Here is a 21,719-nt window from a genome sequence, read left to right as displayed (position 1 = left end):
AATACCTGAGTCTTGCCGTCAGTCCTGATCACCTTGTTTTTGTTCTGCAAGGACAAGGCACCTCCCCAGCACTGAACACAGACTGATACTGGCGGGTTGATTGTGTTGTGGGAAAATGGGCTGTGGTGTGAGTTTGTGTCTGTTTGCCCTGTGGGGGTGAGGTGTCCCCTGCAGCGTGAACAAACATGCAGACTCCACACAGACAGGACCCCTGGAATCAACTCCAGGGCCCCGGTGCTATGAGGCAGCGATGCTAAGCACTGTGCCGCGGTGTTGCCCCCTTTGAAAATGTCTGACTTCTGTTTAATTTGAGGTCACAAGCTTATAAATGGTCTCACAACGTTTGTCTCATCTCAGGTTTCTCTGACCAGTCCCAAGGACCTGTAGTCACTGACAGCTTCTGCAGTCTGACGGTTCATTTCAGTAGGCTGGAGGGATGGCGCAATTATCCTCAAATCAGTGAGTATTGTTTTGCTCTTGTAACGTGAAACATCAAAGAGAAGTCAACAGACCATTCCGAGAAACTGTTCAGACTGGCCCGTGGTGATTTTCTGGGTCCTTTAGTAAGCTGACCGGGACTGTGTCATCGACACACTTTGTGAGAAGTCAGTCTATGTGTTTGCTCTTGTAATCGTTCATGAACAACGTGTGTAAGAGAGGGAGAAGATTCAGCCCTGGGGTGATCCAGTTTTCTATTTAACAACCTCAAACTGCAGGAGAGAAATGCTTCATTTCTAAGATGGAAATATTATCAGAAGGTATAATTAGCCATTTGTGTATATCATGTCCAAAAATATGTTTTCTACATAAAAAGAATTTAGTAGAGACATTTGCTTAATAAGGCAGTAGAATAAATGTTGTGATGCTGGTGTGATGGTGCTCTCCAAAAAACTGATACAAATAGATAGAGAGACAAAGTGAGAAAGAAAATGTATACATAACAGACATATATGCTGAATACAATACAGTGCTATAAAGCAGAGTACCCTAGAGTGAAGATGGAAATCATTCATTCTAGTGTAGAAGAAGTGAATCTGCTCGCAATGGTTTCCCTGTACAAATGGAAAACGTTGTGAATTCTACATAATTCACAGGAAACAAAATAAACAACTCATTCACTCACCTGCTGTCCGTGGGCGTCTCTGCTCAAATTTGATTTTTTTTTCCAAGAGCACCGTGACCCAGAGCTCGGTAATCGTTTCGCTACTGAAGATCATTCAGTTTTTAATGCTTTTCGTTTTAACTTCCTACTTGTTAGTATTTCCTCTTAGATGAGAATATTCTCTTCGGCGTGTCTTTACAACTCTTCTCTTATTGCTCCTCTTGTCAGTAATCCGGTGTGAAAGCTCTCTCTGTCGGAATCAATGTCTTACCTCTCCGTCTTGTGTTTCAGGTCTCCTCTGGCTGCCGACCTTGCCGTCGGGACAGAACACATCCCGCACTGACCACACTGCTGGGTTTACTGTACGTGACAATAAAGAGCTTGAGCAACACATCTAATGTGATCTCTGTACGCTTCCCGAGGAGCAGAGATGATAAGGTCTGTGTCCGTTCCCGAGTCTTTGCGAGAGGCCTGTTTAGTCCCTCACTGAAATTATTTTAGATGCCTGTGAGTCGTGCCCACTGACAAATGAAATAGTGCAGCATAATGAGACTTCAAGCAAAGATCTCATTAGCCCCTTCTGTGAATCGGTGTCTCGCAAGAGATCTTCCATCTCTTAGAAAGTTTCACAGCTTCGACCTCTAGATTAGAAATGACACCAATTGCACATGGGTCCAGCAACGTTCTATATAGTGCACATCCCCATCGGGATGAAAAACAAAAATCCCCAGTGGGGGAGTCCAGTCTTTCCCAGCTACGCAAATTGCTTTTCGTTAGGTGAAGTTATTGGAGAATGTTGTTCAGTTTCTTAATGCAATAGGGCGAGTAAGACTGAAGTGCCCCCCGTGTTGGCCGATCAGTGGAACGAAACTGAAAAAAGCTCCTTGAAACTGTGATTCATACACTTAGACACTGGCACAGCTTGGTGCTCACCTGCTGTCCGTGGGTGTCTCTGCTGAAATTTGATTTTTTTTTCAGGAGCACTGTGACCCAGAGCTCAATAATCACTTAACTACTGAAGATCATTCAGTTTTTAATGCTTTTCATTTTAACATCCTACTTGTTAGTATTTCCTCTTAGGTGAGAATACTCTGGTACTTTTCCAACGTGGGTCTTAGTTGAGTGAGCTTTATTACAATAATTGAACAATACTTTCACCTGCACATAACACTCAGAGATTTTTCAAGGGTTAAATATGGGAGCTACGTTTCTTACATGTATCCTTTTGTAAGTTGATTCACAAAGCTTTCACCGCCTCCACTCCAGTGAATCACTTTGTTTAGCAAGTGATCAGGTGTAACAGTTTAATTTCTTCCTGCAAATAATGCCTTTTCCTTTTTCATCCCATTCAAGTCTCCGTCCTAGTTAAAGTCATTGTGATGTAGAACGGCAGTGGTCCAGTTGAAAGGTTCAAGGTTTCACTGTGTTTTAGAGTGCAGATAAAGACGATAATAGGAGAGGAAACTGGAAAAGCCGTGACTCTGTCATTCAATTCAATTTATTTTCATATAGCGCCTTTCACAACAAGGTTGCCCCAAGGTGCTTAACAGTGCAAGTAAATATACATTTTGTGAATACAGAACTGAAGACAATGGAGGAAAGGAACCAAAGGCTCCTCAGTAAGGAGAATAAAATCCTCTAGGGGTCCATGGTCAACTGGCTGCCCAACCCCTTTGGGCATGCTAACATTATATCATTAAAAAAAAAGAAAGAAATGAATGCGGGTTTTAATCAATCCATCCATCCATCACGTCGTCTGTATGTCAGTACCCCATGCAGGTCTCTGCAGACCAGCAGAATCCTCCTAAACGATAGCTGTATCTACCATGCCCCTCTTGGATCCATGGCACTGATGCAGCATTCAACTCACATGGTGCCCAGCCCATGACGGACAGGCCTCTGAAACCATGCTGTGTACGGTATTTCTCCTCTGCAGTATCCCTGCGAGGCAGGACAGGTGCCTGACCTCTGAGAGCCTTGTAAGTAAGTAGAAGGAGTTTGAAGTCCGCCCCGTACATGATAGGAAGCCAATGAAGAGAGATAAGTATGGGGGTTATGTGGTCATACCTGTTGCTCCGAGTAACAATTCTAGCTGCTGCATTCTGTAAGTATTCAAACTCTTTGCTGTGACAAATCTAACATACTTTAGGCAGACAAAATGACCTTAAAAAGCCACATGATTTTTGAGTAGTCTGTCTGTGTGTAGTAACAGTGGTTCACATTATTTCAGAACGTATACTCCCGTCTCTGTAACTTTCCTCAGTCAGCTAGTGAACGTTCTGTATTTACACCACGAATGCACTACTTTGTCTCGCGCGGTCACACTGGCCGTCCACAGGCACGGGCAGGAGCAGGGAAGACGAGGCCGCTCTGTAGTGCCCCTGTGGCTCTCCAGCAGAGGGGAGCACTTTGCTCAACAGCCCTGAGCCGAAGGACCCAGTAATAAAGCTGAAAATCTGGCAAGTCCCCCAGTCTCCCTGGGGCGCTGGAGAATATTTCATCTGATGCTGAGGTTCCTGTAACTCAACACAAAATTGAACACGGCGAGTTATGAGTTTGTGAAGAAGTGACAGCGGTAACTTCCGATAACTCACTGCTTCAGGATGCACACTATCGTCGATGAAACCTGTGGTGTAAGCAAGCGAAGAGAGATGGATCCTTCTAAAACAAAGAGGCCATCGGGAGGGCAGAAACACTCTGCAACAGGTAGGAGCTGTGGAGCCGTGATTCCCCCGAGCCAGAGCCCTCGTCCTCCTTCGACAGCGAACTGAGCTCCAGCGACTGGAGCAGCTACCTTCCGTCGTGGGACCTCCTGCAGATTGGGAACGGGTAAGGCAATTCGACACGAGCCCACTCCTCTTCCCACTGCCTACGCTCCTATAACAAATAGTTTCAGGGTGTTCAAGTACGGGATAAAGAGATTACAGGTGTTCCCAATTGGCTGAGGATACAACTGTCTCTCTGAGAAAGCACACAGAGGTGGACAAAGCAATTAAATGTATTTACAAGTCATTTCCTCTGTATCTGGTCTTTCTTTACATATCAGAAAAGTGAACTGGTGGCTGTTGGAAAGTGTCAACTTCATTCAGGAACTAGCGGGTATAGACTTTTTACTTGAATGTCATTTGGATGCTGGAAACCCCCCCAAAACGTGCCAGCGTCCATGAAGAAGTTCCCCTCACGTGGTCTCTTATAGATAAACATACCTCCCATTGATATCATCATCTAGATTACAGAGAAAAAATAAACCCGTGCTTTGAAAAGTGGGTTTAAAATAGTATAAGCGGGGTCAACAAATTAACTGGTGTGGATGATGAAATGTAGAATCAAGAAGATTTTTTGAATAGATATAATGTTTGTGATAAGTCTGATAACAATCCGTCGTAACCAGAGCTACTCCTAGAGAGGTATTGATGCTTTTAAGAAACTAACAGTAGCCCCTCAGAAACTATGGAAGAATTTACAACCTTTATTAGACTACAAGGAAAACAATTTAGTTCTACTTGTACTAATAAATACTTAAGATCCCTCTTGCAATCTCACAATATCTTGTCAAACTATTTTGGAGCACCTCTTTGGGGAAACTGAGTGGAATAAAACATGACTATTGTCAAACACATTTTGTATGAATAATAAGGTTAAGGCGTCATTACAAAATTGTACATTGAATCGACCCGGTAAAGATACATAGTGTGCAGAGATTTAAAAGTAATATAGATGATAATTGTCTTTTTCAAAGCAGCCCAGAAACCTTACGTTTGTTTTTGTTTTGTCCTCTTATTAAAACACTGAATTGATCGGCACAATTGTGTAAAGGAGGTTTCTTATTCGGACATTTATTGGTGAGAAATAGATGTTATTTTACTGCTCAATACTGCTGAACCGAATATTACATATAATTTATCACTGGCTTAATCATTATACTTGCTCGTTATTATATGTGTAAATAGCCTAAAGATAAGAAATAATCGAAATGGAATCATTAGACCGTATGTCGTAGTAGCAGAGTGTACTTCTCGCCTAATTGATGTGGTCGAGCAACACCACAGTCGCCTTACAATACGTCCGTTCTGTTGCTCTGACTTTCAGATTCGGCAGTGGAATGGATTCCAGGGCAAACCCGTTCTCGTTTGATTATCCGTGTGAACTCTCGCCCAATATAACAGCAGTAAAATAACATCTATTTCGCACCAATAAATGTCAGAATGCACTGAAATGATCGTTACTATTTCTTCATGACGATCTCGTTATCGAAGCCTTTTCTTTTCTTGGTAGAAGTAAGGCGCTTCCAAATGGAAAGAAGTCACATCTGAAACACATGAGGGCACGTCTCCAAACTATTTCTAAATGTCCCAACATGAAAGCTGTGCTTACCTAGTCTGTATTTGCCTGTATAATGTACCCCGGTGATCTGTAATGTACTCTTGTGTGCATTGAATAGCATTTTTACTATTGCAATATAAATGTTAAAGAAGAGAAAACACAATAAGGTCGAATTAATCCACAACGCGAGGCGACTCGCCAGTAAAGTAACTCTCCGGCGACGTCTGGAGTTCAATAACTCTCGGCCCTGCAATACGGTTTTCCGGGAGTCCGCAGTGCTTGACGAACAGAGAGCGGAACCATAGCATCCTGGGCCGCGGCTCCACACCGATCTCAGCGACGGACCGGCTGTCGCGCTAATCACGCATCAGATCCGGATCCGTCGTGGTTAAGTGACGTCATAAGAGTGACGCGCGGTGTGTCCAATCACCGCCAATGGCTGGAAAAAGGCGGGACTTCCTTTTAGTTTGGGTGAGTGACACCGCTCCTAGCCAATCACCGTGGACTTCCGTGTCCTTAAACGGAAATACCGCCCTCACCTTGAGTGACTCGGCTCATAACCAATCAGCGCCGAATTTGGAAGGAGGCGGGAATTATACGGCTCTCGTCCAATCAGAATTTCCATTCCGGGACTGTACTGAATTACGCCCGGCGGTGACACTTCCGAGAAATGGCCACTGGGTGGCGACAGAGATACACGAGTCTATTGCGGTGAGTCTCAAAGCGCTGTCGAAGACTTGTTGTGCAGATGTTGAAATTTTTTTTTCAGAAGTGTAAAAATTTTATACTATCTATGTACCCCTGATGACATTATTGATTTGCTATATATACTCTTGTTTTGTATCGTATCTATTTTTATTGCTACAAGAGTTCAAAAAGAACTGCACTTTCGACAGAGATACACGAGTCTATGGCGGCGAATCTTGAAGCGCCTCCTTACAGATCCTCGTTGTGTAGAGATTGAAAATCAAAACAGATGGTAACTGTGACTTTTGTGACAGCAACTCTGAAAGCTAATGTAAAGAAGGAAACTAATATTGACATTACTTTTAAAGAAGTAACATCATGCAACATTTAAATCCATTGAAAGTAATATGAAAATGTCGTTTGTATTTAAAAAAATATGATACTTCCACGATATAATAACTAACGAAATGCTGTGGGAGGAGACCCATGTTTAAACACTTTAAAACGGATGTAAATGCGTTCGTACAGACAATTTGAAACATGTACGGACCTTATCTGCTTTTGTTTACTATTAAACAAGATTACTTGTTTCATCTTTTTGCATAACATGTACATGTATTATCGTATGTACCCCCGACTATACTCTATGTTATATGTATTCTTGTTTTTATGGCATGTATTGTTGTTCTAATTAAAAAGAAAAAAGACGCGAATCGATGACGTCAAAAGGAAGTCGCCCACAGGGCTTGTGGGAGATGTAGTCTCTCAAGTGCTCTATAGCGCACTACAGAACACGTGCGCTGCCCACGCATTCCGCAGATTTGATTGAGCATCAGAATTAATTCTACAATTTCAGCGTTTAATCGTGTCGCGGATTTCTATGTCTCTCTTGCAAGACGGACTCGGCAGGAGCTGTTTCTTGCTCTCCGGAGTGAAGCTGCTCTGGGAAGAGACGAGCAAATCTTCAGACTCTTTGTAAATGAGACATCATGACAGCTGCGCCGACCTGTTTGTGTAAAGGGCAGGAGTATTGTGTCCCCCTGATTGTGTTATGTGTACTCTAGTGTGTATTTTTCTTTCTGTTTTCTGTTCTGTGTATTTCACAAGCCTGTGTCTGCAGCGCTCATCCTGCCTGCATGTTTGCAAACTTTCCTCCTGTGTTTATTTTACTTTGTTAAATAACACGTGGTTGCCGGGGAAACGGTGCTGCAGAAGTTGTTGCGATCTGACCTCCAGCAGATAAACAGATGGCTTTTTTAATCTAATCAGCGAGCAAAGCAGAAACGTTAGTCTAGAAAGCGCCAGCTGGAGTATTTTGTGGACATTATGCGGAAGAAAAGGAAGAAACGGTGACTCGCAGGCTGTGGGACAGGACTATCAGGGACACATCAGCGCTGGAAACCAGACTCAAACCGCTGGGCTCACTGGACCATGAGCGAGTCCTGCTGGGTGTGTTACTGCAGGAGTGAGGAGTCTCCGGTCTCCGGTCGAGACCTGCATGTCTCCTGCATGTGGAGGTGAGAGACGGCGGCGCAGTGGGTTCCAGCACTGAGACCCTGGATTTAATTCCTGGGGTGCTGTCTGTGTGGAGTTTGCATGCTCTGCCCCTGTTCTCATGGGTCCGGTTTCCTGGGGTGCTGTCTGCGTGGAGTTTGCATGCTCTGCTTATGTTCTCGTGGGTCCGGATTTCTGGGGTGCTGACTATAGCAATGACCTCCTTCCTCTACAGATTTTTTTTTTATTCCGGTGGGATCATCTGCAGACTTGATTCATTTCACAGAGTCAGCAGTAGATACACAGTTGTTAGCATAGGAGGAGTACAGAAGAGGTGACAGCAGTGCTGGGGACCCCGGTATCTCTTCCACTGAGGACCCTCTGGCACAACCAGAGGTGTGAAATTGCCTCCATTCTTTGTAAACTTACAGGTTTCTCTGGACTGCAGCCCCCTTGCGCTTCGCTTTGGATATGCTGTGCTGTTCTCTACAACAGAAGACCCTTTGTTTGGAAGGAATGGGAAGCTAAAAGCAGAGTCACAGTCTCTGATACATCTAATCAAAACAGTAAGTTCTTTAAAACAACTCAAAACATTGTCATCAAATAAAAATGTATTTGCAAGTTAAGGTGCACCACTAAACCCCCCCCCAGGAAAACAAAATCCCCACCTGATCGCACTTGATCGTATCCGTCAACCTGAGTGACAAATTCATTGTGGATTACTACATGCGTGTGATCACCAACTGCTCTGGGATCAAAGACTATTTCGTTTGTTTGTTTAACATTGAGAATTAGGCTATTGTTGTCATGCCATTGCACAAACCTTTGGATTTCTGACATGTATACAGATAAGCTGCTACCTCTATGCATTAACTGGCGATGCTGTTCAGGACAGCTGTATTGTCTGAGAATGTGAAAATGAAGATGCTTTGACTACTGCTTGTACAATCATTTGTATAAAGTGTGAACAGCACTGGAGAGCTCACACAGCCCTGAGGGGCACCTGTGCTCATAGATCGTGACGTGGAAAGAGTTTTGTTGAGCCTGACATACTGTGTACGATTTGTTAAAAATGAATGGTACCATCGCATAATGTTATGATTAACAGAGTTAGTGTGTGTTGCGTGTATTGTCTGTTTAGGATTCTGTGGCATTCCAGTTGGGAGGATGTTTTTACAGAACTCTGTGCGTGGAGTATCTACAGGCTGTTTGTCCCATTTAGTGTCATCTTGCTCAGTGAAGGGATCCCACACTTCCCTGCTGCATAGGGCAAAGGGTTTGATTGCACTTTTAATATTCAGAGCCAATTGTATTGGGGGATTGATGTTGTAGAGCCTCCTTTTACTGGCATGGAATGCCCCGTGTGCCTGGTCCTTCAGTGACTTCACTGTCAGGAAAACCCCCAGATGAACTGATTATCAGTCAGAGGTATGTGTAGCTGGTTGTGTTTCAAAGTGTTGTTCTTCAGTTGAGTCAAGTGTTGTCGACTGTGTCTTGGCCACAGGCCTTTCGTGGTCTGAGGGCCTGGAGTTTGTCTAGTGGCTCCTGCTCAGTGACTGGGGAGTCTAAGGGGTTGGGTTGTCTCTTATAGCCAATTGGAATATTTTCAGGTTTTCATATATGTTGTTCTGGTCTAATGCTTCTGTGTCTGGGATCTGTCGGTAGACATTTTCACAGTATGTTTTCCAGACTGATCCATTCTGGAGGCTGGTTTTCATTCATTTCAATGATTCCATTGTTCCTAGAAATAGTTTTGATTTATGGACTCCTATAGATTACATTATATAGGATATATAGAATTTATGCATTGAAAGTATCCTCCAATGTCTGAGAGTTGTCTGTTTGTGTTTGTGCTTTTCTTCTTGAGCGTGTGCTTGCCCAAAAAGCTCACAGATCAGAGTAGTGTGGTTGTGTTTTTGTGTTAGTTCTGGTAGTTCTTTTCGGGTGGGCAGCATCCACATTTTTTCAAAACAACCCAATTTACAAATGATAAATTCCAATATACTGTAACAACTGGGATATTGCTATCTTGCAACAGAGATCTTAACAATTAATTACATCCACAAATATTCGTATAATTGTTTAGTCCCCTAATAACGCTCCTAGATTCTTTCAAGACTAACATGTATGAGCTGTACTTTACTTTGTAAAAATACTCTTCACCTAATAGTGTCAGAATTGAGGTGAGACTTACAGCGATCTTTAAAACTTATAAACATGTAGCCCTTAAACTCTATCGAAATACAAAAGGGTCTCTTTCTGTTCATCATAAGTGTCTATAATTTAATTTTCAGCACAGGGTGTATTTGACAAAAAAATGCCATCAAACAAGTGATTTGCAGCTCACAGTGCAGTTCTTGCAAGCTCACAGGTGTATTTAAAACGTATGCGCATGTAGACTGTCAGCTATATTGAATTAACAGGAACTCTGGAGTATCGGCATGTCATGCGGTTGAGTTGATCTGGGAGAAGGACCTGGCTGAACATCTGGGGCCTGAACAGTGGAATAGGGTCTGGAAAGACGTACACAGTGTATTTCCGTACATCGTGAACTTTGTTTAATATTCTGCACAGAGTGTCTCCGATGTGTGGGAAACTGTCCAATGCAGCCGTCTGTATCGGACTCGTGCTGGCGTTGTAAAGTGGGAAGCTGGCTGTTTTCATGTAGGATTTGGAAAGGCTTCCGGTTAGTGCAATATCGGTATTAAAAACTCTTGCACGTTTAAATGCAGTGGTCGCCTCTTAGGATCCCAAGAGCTCCTGATCTCTTAACTAGTTTCCAGGAAAAGAAAATCAAGAAAAGATCATAATTACTTGGATTTGTGCAAAAAGTGGAAAAATATAAGAAGAAGGAATATGAGATAAATAAAACTTTGTCAGGCTGATGAACTGCTTTTCTTAGGTCGTTACAGTGTGAAATATCTCCTGGCACAGCCGGACTTTATTACTTTCTCATTTGTAATACACATATAGAATCCTAAACTGTTGATTTCCTCCCTTCCTCTGTTGGCCTGTGCTGTTGACGCAGGGACTGGTCTCATACTAATGCTACATTAGTTTCTCTCCCATTGCAGAGTCCCTCTCTCACTGTCTAGTCTTCATCTTGACTGACTGCACCTCCCCTGCCCTCTCTCTGCACCGCTCTGACTCTCCTTTATCACCCCAGCTCTGCCTTTTACACACAGTATTCAAGAAGGTTTGCTTTTCAGTGTTAAATAATAATAATTATAATAATTGCTTACACTTATATAGCGCTTTTTCTGGACACTCCACTCAAAGCGCTTTACAGGTAATGGGGACTCCCCTCCACCACCACCAATGTGCAGCATCCACCTGGATGATGCGACGGCAGCCATAGTGCGCCAGAACGCTCACCACACATCAGCTATCAGTGGGGAGGAGAGCAGAGTAATGAAGCCAATTCACAGAGGGGGATTGTTAGGAGGCCATGATTGATAACAGCCGGTGGGGAAATTTGGCCAGGATGCCGGGGTTACACCCCTACTCTTTTCGAGAAACACCCTGGGATTTTTAATGACCACAGAGAGTCAGGACCTCGGTTTTACGTCTCATCCGAAGGACAGTGCCTGTTTACAGTATAGTGTCCCCGTCACTACACTGGGGCATTAGGACCCACATGAGCCGCAGGGTGAGCACCCCCTGCTGGCCCCCCTAACGCCTCTTCCAGCAGCAACCTTAGTTTTTCCCAGGAGGTCTCTCATCCAGGTACTGACCAGGCTCACAACTGCTTAGCTTCAGTGGGTTGCCAGTTGTGAGTTGCAGGGTGATATGGCTGCTGGTTGCAGGGTGATATGGCTGCTGGTTAAAGTAGAACATCTGTCTGGCTCATGTCCTCCACGTCTCCAGGTCAGCTCTGCACAGTTTCTCCGGTTTCCTACAGCAGCTTCTCTCAATGACACAATGTGCCTGAATGATCCAGCACCTCAGTGTGTTTTCTGCTCCCTTTGAAATGGTAATCCCAGCCAGCGCTGGAGAGACATGAGATAGGGATCCTTGTGAAGTGTGGTATTAGAATAAGAAACCTAATTCACATTTACAACAGAAATTTCTGATGCGCAATAAGAAAAACGTGTATTCCACTATCAACTCAAATGTGTCCGGAAAACCCTCCCTGAATCTCGCCAGCTCCACTGTTCCCGTATTCAATGTCATGATTCCTTCTCTCCCTGTCGGCTAAGGGAAACCCGGAGTGGATCAGCCTTCCACTGGACCCGGACTGCCGGCTAAGGGAAACCCGGAGTGGGTAAGCCTTCCACTGGATCCGGATTGTCGGCTTAGGAAAGCCCAGACTGGATCAGCCTTCCACTGGATCCGGACTGTGAGCAGGTTTTGTCCAATCGGCGCTGAGATTTCAGCAGGAGGCGGGAGACATGCGGCTTTGCCAAAAAAAAGAAGCATAAATGAATGGACTATCTTTTATCTTGGAGGAAAAAAAGGAATAAAAAATTCTTAGTTTTTTTTTAAATATATGGCACGATTAGAGCTGGTCTTTGGCATCTTTTTATTTCCGGTGTTTGGGTTCTCTGAAAATTCTGTACCTCAGAAATGTTTTAAAAATACTCTATAGATATATATATATCTAGACGATAACTGTGACTATAACTGTGGTTTATAAACATTCAGGACTTTTTTTACAAACTTATATAAAAAAAGAGACTAATTTAGTTTTAAAGGAATACATTTGTTACATTTTAATCCCCTTGAAAGGAAGATGAAAATATCGTTTGTATTTTTAAAAATTATTATACTTGCGCAACATAATTATTAACGGAATGGTGTCCAGGAGACCATGTTTGAACAGTTTCAAACAGATGTAAAGACGTACTGTGTCTAGTTGTAAGAACGTTGAAGCATGGATGGACCCTATCTGCATTTACCTTGTTTAATCTTTTTTTCCATAACCTGTACATGTATTATTGCATGTATCCCTGACAATACGATTGCTGCGTTATGTTTTCTTGTAGTTTTTGATCTCATAAAAAATACAAAAGACGCGAGTCGATGACGTCAAAATGTTATCGCCAACAGGGCTTATGGGTAATGTAGTCTCTAGTTCACTGGGCTGCCCTGCCCCCGTGTTTCGCTGATTTGATTGAACGTTAGAATGAATTATATTAATACAATTTCAGCGTATTTATCGTCTCTTGTATTTCTATCTCTCTCTTCTGTGTTCCCTTGTGTGTATGTTTTCTTTTATTCACGTGTCTGCAGCGCTGGTTTATCGACTCGGCACATAAAGCAAACCCACTGTCCTCGTGTTTCTTTTAGCTCCAGTCTTGTTTGCAAACTTTTCTCCTGTGTTTATTTTACTTTGTCAATAAAACGTGGTTGCCGTGTCAACGGAGCTGTAAAAGTTGTTGAAACAGACGGCTTTTTTTATGATCATGATCTGCATGTGGAGGTGAAAAGGTGAGAGACGCGGCGCAGCGGGTGGCAGCGCTGGGACCCTGGGCCTGTTTCTCTCTGGGAGCAACAGGAGGTGTGTGCGTGACTGCTCAGCTGCAGCAGGAGTCCAAGTGTGCACAGATTTCTTGTTGGGGTTTGTTGTTTGAAGTTTCTGTTTGTACGGAGGAAGCGGTTGTGCCATCGCGTGGTCCGAGTTATAGCACGGGACGAGAGCTCCCGAAGAGCGCCTGCCTCCTGCCCGATTCGACGGCTAAAATCATCACAGAACGAGAGGAGCCAACAGGAATGCAAGTCTCTTCCGGTGAGGAGCCTCCGACACAGCCCCCAGTACTGGGTGTGCAGAAAGAATCCTGTTCTACAGTTTTGGTGTGAAATGGCCTCCAGTTCTTGTAACATGATGGGTTTCTCTGGACTGCAGTCCCAGTGCACTCCGCTTTGGATATGCGGTGGTGTTTTCTACAATGGAAAACCCTTTGTTTGTACAGAATGGAAATGGCAGTCTGCATGTTTTAATAATCTAATGTGATCATGTACTACAGCTTAAACACAGAGCCAGGTGACGTTTGATTCTAAAAGATTTCTCTGTCATTTCAGCGGCGCCTTGTCTGCGGCAGCCCGGCAGCTCCTGCTCCCCTCCGGCCGAGACTCTTCCCTCTCCAGAGGTGGGTTAGTGTTCTCAGCTCATCTTCTCTCACACAGCTGCGGGGTAGAAACGCTACTTCCACTGGGCAGAGAGCAGACGGGCAGTGGGAAGGGCAGCCCTGTGTTTGGGGATCAGGGCTGTCCCTGCTGAGGGATGCTTTCAGAGCCAAAGCAACTGGCGGGGTTATGAACTTTGTGATCCAAATAAGACATAGAAAGACAGAGAATGAGAAAGAAAAAGTGTTGCATGCATCTAATCAAAATAGACTCTTTCAGACAAAACAAATATTGAACAAAAACTTAGTTGCAACTCACACTGCACTCTGTATCACAGAGATGTGTGCTTTTCTGGGTTGGATAGATCGATAGTGTGCTCTTGCTCAGTTGCTCTGCTCAATGCGTGGTCTTTTAACTCCGGCTGGGTACGAGCACCTCACTCTCCACACGGCTTTCCAAGGCTCTGTCATCGTGTGTGAGGATATTGTGTAGCTCGTGAAACAGTTCCCCCATTTGAGCCCTGGATTTACTGGGTACTTGTATACCTGAGTCTTGCCGTCAGTCCTGATCACCTTGTTTTTGTTCTGCAAGGACAAGGCACCTCCCCAGCACTGAACACAGACTGATACTGTGTTGTGGGAAAATGGGCTGTGGTGTGAGTTTGTGTCTGTGTGCCCTGTGGGGGAGAGGTGTCCCCTGCAGCGTGAACAAACATGCAGACTCCACACAGACAGGACCCCTGGAATCAACTCCAGGGCCCCGGTGCTATGAGGCAGCGATGCTAAGCACTGTGCCGCGGTGTTGCCCCCTTTGAAAATGTCTGACTTCTGTTTAATTTGACGTCACAAGCTTATAAATGGTCTCACAACGTTTGTCTCATCTCAGGTTTCTCTGACCAGTCCCAAGGACCTGTAGTCACTGACAGCTTCTGCAGTCTGACGGTTCATTTCAGTAGGCTGGAGGGATGGCGCAATTATCCTCAAATCAGTGAGTATTGTTTTGCTCTTGTAACGTGAAACATCAAAGAGAAGTCAACAGACCATTCCGAGAAACTGTTCAGAATGGCCCGTGGTGATTTTCTGGGTCCTTTAGTAAGCTGACCGGGACTGTGTCATCGACACACTTTGTGAGAAGTCAGTCTATGTGTTTGCTCTTGTAATCGTTCATGAACAACGTGTGTAAGAGAGGGAGAAGATTCAGCCCTGGGGTGATCCAGTTTTCTATTTAACAACCTCAAACTGCAGGAGAGAAATGCTTCATTTCTAAGATGGAAATATTATCAGAAGGTATAATTAGCCATTTGTGTATATCATGTCCAAAAATATGTTTTCTATATAAAAAGAATTTAGTAGAGACATTTGCTTAATAAGGCAGTAGAATAAATGTTGTGATGCTGGTGTGATGGTGCTCTCCAAAAAACTGATACAAATGGACAGAGAGACAAAGTGAGAAAGAAAATGTATACATAACAGACATATATGCTGAATACAATACAGTGCTACAAAGCACAGTACCCTAGAGTGAAGATGGAAATCATTCATTCTAGTGCAGAAGAAGTGAATCTGCTTGCAATGGTTTCCCTGTACAAATGGAAAACGTTGTGAATTCTACATAATTCACAGGAAACAAAATAAACAACTCATTCACTCACCTGCTGTCCGTGGGCGTCTCTGCTCAAATTTGATTTTTTTTTCAAGAGCACCGTGACCCAGAGCTCGGTAATCGTTTCGCTACTGAAGATCATTCAGTTTTTAATGCTTTTCATTTTAACTTCCTACTTGTTAGTATTTCCTCTTAGATGAGAATATTCTCTTCGGCGTGTCTTTACAACTCTTCTCTTATTGCTCCTCTTGTCGGTAATCCGGTGTGAAAGCTCTCTCTGTCGGAATCAGTGTCTTACCTCTCCGTCTTGTGTTTCAGGTCTCCTCTGGCTGCCGACCTTGCCGTCGGGACAGAACACATCCCGCACTGACCACACTGCTGGGTTTACTGTACGTGACAATAAAGAGCTTGAGCAACACATCTAATGTGATCTCTGTACGCTTCCCGAGGAGCAGAGATGATAAGGTCTGTGTCCGTTCCCGAGTCTTTGCGAGAGGCCTGTTTAGTCCCTCACTGAAATGATTTTAGATGCCTGTGAGTCGTGCCCACTGACAAATGAAATAGTGCAGCATAATGAGACTTCAAGCAAAGATCTCATTAGCCCCTTCTGTGAATCGGTGTCTCGCAAGAGATCTTCCATCTCTTAGAAAGTTTCACAGCTTCGACCTCTAGATTAGAAATGACACCAATTGCACATGGGTCCAGCAACGTTCTATATAGTGCACATCCCCATCGGGATGAAAAACAAAAATCCCCAGTGGGGGAGTCCAGTCTTTCCCAGCTACGCAAATTGCTTTTCGTTAGGTGAGGTTATTGGAGAATGTTGTACAGTTTCTTAATGCAGTAGGGCGAGTAAGACTGAAGTGCCCCCCGTGTTGGCCGATCAGTGGAACGAAACTGAAAAAAGCTCCTTGAAACTGTGATTCATACACTTAGACACTGGCACAGCTTGGTGCTCACCTGCTGTCCGTGGGTGTCTCTGCTGAAATTTGATTTTTTTTTTCAGGAGCACTGTGACCCAGAGCTCAATAATCACTTAACTACTGAAGATCATTCAGTTTTTTATGCTTTTCATTTTAACATCCTACTTGTTAGTATTTCCTCTAAGGGGAGAATACTCTGGTACTTTTCCAACATGGGTCTTAGTTGAGTGAGCTTTATTACAATAATTGAACAATACTTTCACCTGCACATAACACTCAGAGATTTTTCAAGGGTTTAATATGGGAGCTACGTTTCTTACATGTATCCTTTTGTAAGTTGATTCACAAAGCTTTCACCGCCTCCACTCCAGTGAATCACTTTGTTTAGCAAGTGATCAGGTGTAACAGTTTAATTTCTTCCTGCAAATAATGCCTTTTCCTTTTTCATCCCATTCAAGTCTCCGTCCTAGTTAAAGTCATTGTGATGTAGAACGGCAGTGGTCCAGTTGAAAGGTTCAAGGTTTCACTGTGTTTTAGAGTGCAGATAAAGAAGATAATAGGAGAGGAAACTGGAAAAGCCGTGACTCTGTCATTCAATTCAATTTATTTTCATATAGCGCCTTTCACAACAAGGTTGCCCCAAGGTGCTTAACAGTGCAAGTAAATATACATTTTGTGAATACAGAACTGAAGACAATGGAGGAAAGGAACCAAAGGCTCCTCAGTAAGGAGAATAAAATCCTCTAGGGGTCCAAGGTCAACTGGCTGCCCAACCCCCTTGGGCATGCTAACATTATATCATTAAAAAAAAAGAAAGAAATGAATGCGGGTTTTAATCAATCCATCCATCCATCACGTCGTCTGTATGTCAGTACCCCATGCAGGTCTCTGCAGACCAGCAGAATCCTCCTAAACGATAGCTGTATCCACGATGCCCCTCTTGGTTCCATGGCACTGATGCAGCATTCAACTCACATGGTGCCCAGCCCATGACGGACAGGCCTCTGAAACCATGCTGTGTACGGTATTTCTCCTCTGCAGTATCCCTGCGAGGCAGGACAGGTGCCTGACCTCTGAGAGCCTTGTAAGTAAGTAGAAGGAGTTTGAAGTCCGCCCCGTACATGATAGGAAGCCAATGAAGAGAGATAAGTATGGGGGTTATGTGGTCATACCTGTTGCTCCGAGTAACAATTCTAGCTGCTGCATTCTGTAAGTATTCAAACTCTTTGCTGTGACAAATCTAACATACTTTAGGCAGACAAAATGACCTTAAAAAGCCACATGATTTTTGAGTAGTCTGTCTGTGTGTAGTAACAGTGGTTCACATTATTTCAGAACGTATACTCCCGTCTCTGTAACTTTCCTCAGTCAGCTAGTGAACGTTCTGTATTTACACCACGAATGCACTACTTTGTCTCGCGCGCGGTCACACTGGCCGTCCACAGGCACGGGCAGGAGCAGGGAAGACGAGGCCGCTCTGTAGTGCCCCTGTGGCTCTCCAGCAGAGGGGAGCACTTTGCTCAACAGCCCTGAGCCGAAGGACCCAGTAATAAAGCTGAAAATCTGGCAAGTCCCCCAGTCTCCCTAGGGCGCTGGAGAATATTTCATCTGATGCTGAGGTTCCTGTAACTCAACACAAAATTGAACACGGCGAGTTATGAGTTTGTGAAGAAGTGACAGCGGTAACTTCCGATTACTCACTGCTTCAGGATGCACACTATCGTCGATGAAACCTGTGGTGTAAGCAAGCGAAGAGGGATGGATCCTTCTAAAACAAAGAGGCCATCGGGAGGGCAGAAACACTCTGCAACAGGTAGGAGCTGTGGAGCCGTGATTCCCCCGAGCCAGAGCCCTCGTCCTCCTTCGACAGCGAACTGAGCTCCAGCGACTGGAGCAGCTACCTTCCGTCGTGGGACCTCCTGCAGATTGGGAACGGGTAAGGCAATTCGACACGAGCCCACTCCTCTTCCCACTGCCTACGCTCCTATAACAAATAGTTTCAGGGTGTTCAAGTACGGGATAAAGAGATTACAGGTGTTCCCAATTGGCTGAGGATACAACTGTCTCTCTGAGAAAGCACAGAGAGGTGGACAAAGCAATTAAATGTATTTACAAGTCATTTCCTCTGTATCTGGTCTTTCTTTACATATCAGAAAAGTGAACTGGTGGCTGTTGGAAAGTGTCAACTTCATTCAGGAACTAACGGGTATAGACTTTTTACTTGAATGTCATTTGGATGCTGGAAACCCCCCCAAAACGTGCCAGCGTCCATGAAGAAGTTCCCCTCACGTGGTCTCTTATAGATAAACATACCTCCCATTGATATCATCATCTAGAATACAGAGAAAAAATAAACCCGTGCTTTGAAAACTGGGTTTAAAATAGTATAAGTGGGGTCAACAAATTAACTGGTGTGGATGATGAAATGTAGAATCAAGAAGATTTTATGAATAGATATAATGTTTGTGATAAGTCTGATAACAATCCGTCGTAACCAGAGCTACTCCTAGAGAGGTATTGATGCTTTTAAGAAACTAACAGTAGCCCATCAGAAACTATAGAAGGATTTACAACCTTTATTAGACTACAAGGAAAACAATTTAGTTCTACTTGTACTAATAAATACTTAAGATCCCTCTTGCAATCTCACAATATCTTGTCAAACTATTTTGGAGCACCTCTTTGGGGAAACTGAGTGGAATAAAACATGACGATTGTCAAACACATTTTGTATGAATAATAAGGTTAAGGCGTCATTACAATATTGTACATTGAATCGACCCGGTAAAGATACATAGTGTGCAGAGATTTAAAAGTAATATAGATGATAATTGTCTTTTTCAAAGCAGCCCAGAAACCTCACGTTTGTTTTTGTTTTGTCCTGTTATTAAAACACTGAATTGATCGGCACAATTGTGTAAAGAAGGTTTCTAATTCGGACATTTATTGGTGAGAAATAGATGTTATTTTACTGCTCAATACTGCTGAACCGAATATAACATATAATGTATCACTGACTTAATCATTATACTTGCTCGTTATAATATGTGTACATAGCCTAAAGATAAAAAATAATCGAGCATTTAATAATTAGACCGTATGTCGTAGTAGCAGAGTGTACTTCTCGCCTAATTGATGTGGTCGAGCAACACCACAATCGCCTTACAATACGTCCGTTCTGTTGCTCTGACTTTCAGTTTCGGCAGTGGAATGGATTCCAGGGCAAACCCGTTCTCGTTTGATTATCCGTTTGAAATCTCGCCCAATATAACAGCAGTAAAATAACACCTATTTCTCACCAATAAATGTCAGAATGCACTGAAATGATCGTTACTATTTCTTCATTACGATCTCGTTATCGAAGCCTTTTCTTTCCTTGGTAGAAGTAAGGCGCTTCCAAATGGAAAGAAGTCACATCTGAAACACATGAGGGCACGTCTCCAAACTATTTCTAAATGTCCCAACATGAAAGCTGTGCTTACCTAGTCTGTATTTGCCTGTATAATGTACCCCGGTCTGTAATGTAAGATCTGTAATGTACTCTTGTGTGCATTGAATAGCATTTTTACTATTGCAATATAAATGTTAAAGAAGAGAAAACACAATAAGGTCGAATTAATCAACAACGTGAGGCGACTCGCCAGTAAAGTAACTCTCCGGCGACGTCTGGAGTTCAATAACTCTCTGCCCTGCAATACGGTTTTCCGGGAGTCCGCAGTGCTTGACGAGCAGAGAGCGGAACCATAGCATCCTGGGCCGCGGCTCCAGACCGATCTCAGCGACGGACCGGCTGTCGCGCTAATCACGCATCAGATCCGGATCCGTCGTGGTTAAGTGACGTCATAAGAGTGACGCACGGTTTGTCCAATCAACGCCGTTGGGTGGGAAAAGGCGGGACTTCCTTTTTATTGGGTGAGTGACACCGCTCTTAGCCAATCACCGCGGACATCCGTGTTCTTAAACGGAAATACCGCCCCCACCTTGAGTGACTCGGCTCATAACCAATCACCGCCGAGTTTCGGCAGGAGGCGGGATGGATACGGCTCTTGTCCAATCAGAATTTCTATTCCGGGACCGTACTGAATTACGGCGGGCGGTGACACTTCCGAGAAATGGCCACTGGGTGGCGACAGAGATACACGAGTATATGGCGGTGAGTCTCAAAGCGCTGTCGAAGACTTGTGCAGATATTGATTTTTTTTTTCAGAAGTGTAAATATTTTATACTATCTATGTACCCCTGATGACATTATTGATTTGCTATATATACTCTTGTTTTGTATCGTATCTATTTTTATTGCTACAAGAGTTCAAAAAGAACTGCACTTTCGACAGAGATACACGAGTCTATGGCGGCGAATCTTGAAGCGCCTCCTTACAGATCCTCGTTGTGCAGAGATTGAAAATCAAAACAGATGGTAACTGTGACTTTTGTGACAGCAACTCTGAAAGCTAATGTAAAGAAGGAAACTAATATTGGCATTACTTTTAAAGAAGTAAAATCATGCAACATTTAAATCCATTGAAAGTAATATGAAAATGTCGTTTGTATTTAAAAAAATATGATACTTCCACGATATAATAACTAACGACATGCTGTGGGAGGGGACCCATGTTTAAACACTTTAAAACGGATGTAAATGCGTTTGTACAGACAATTTGAAACATGTACGGACCTTATCTGCTTTTGTTTACTATTAAACAAGATTACTTGTTTCATCTTTTTGCATAACATGTACATGTATTATCGTATGTACCCCCGACTATACTCTATGTTATATGTATTCTTGTTTTTATGGCATGTATTGTTGTTCTAATTAAAAAGAAAAAAGACGCGAATCGATGACGTCAAAAGGAAGTCGCCCACAGGGCTTGTGGGAGATGTAGTCTCTCAAGTGCTCTATAGCGCACTACAGAACACGTGCGCTGCCCACGCGTTCCGCAGGTTTGATTGAGCATCAGAATTAATTATACAATTTCAGCGTATTAATCGTGTCGCGGATTTCTATGTCTCTCTTACAAGACGGACTCGGCAGGAGCTGTTTCTTGCTCTCCGGAGTGAAGCTGCTCTGGGAAGAGACGAGCAAATCTTCAGACTCTTTGTAAATGAGACATCATGACAGCTGCGCCGACCTGTTTGTGTAAAGAGCAGGAGTATTGTGTCCCCCTGATTGTGTTATGTGTACTCTAGTGTGTATTTTTCTTTCTGTTTTCTGTTCTGTGTATTTCACAAGCCTGTGTCTGCAGCGCTCATCCTGCCTGCATGTTTGCAAACTTTCCTCCTGTGTTTATTTTACTTTGTTAAATAAAACGTGGTTGCCGGGGAAACGGTGCTGCAGAAGTTGTTGCGATCTGACCTCCAGCAGATAAACAGATGGCTTTTTTAATCTAATCAGCGAGCAAAGCAGAAACGTTAGTCTAGAAAGCGCTAGCTGGAGTATTTTGTGGACATTATGCAGAAGAAAAGGAAGAAACGGTGACTCGCAGGCTGTGGGACAGGACTATCAGGGACACATCAGCGCT

General features: G+C 43.6%; 1 long non-coding RNA gene across 1 annotated transcript; it reads left to right on the top strand.

The window, feature by feature from the left end:
• Window positions 1-5,615: 5,615 nt before the first annotated feature.
• Window positions 5,616-12,980, top strand: LOC138224291 (uncharacterized). The gene is made up of 2 exons (XR_011182729.1): window positions 5,616-8,172; window positions 11,806-12,980. It is a non-coding gene; the product is annotated as an uncharacterized lncRNA (long non-coding RNA).
• Window positions 12,981-21,719: the final 8,739 nt, after the last annotated feature.

This window comes from Lepisosteus oculatus, chromosome 19, assembly GCF_040954835.1.
Source record: "Lepisosteus oculatus isolate fLepOcu1 chromosome 19, fLepOcu1.hap2, whole genome shotgun sequence".
Taxonomy (NCBI): Eukaryota; Metazoa; Chordata; class Actinopteri; order Semionotiformes; family Lepisosteidae; genus Lepisosteus; species Lepisosteus oculatus.
Note: the sequence above shows the minus strand (reverse complement) of the source record. Positions and strands in the feature narration are given on the sequence as shown.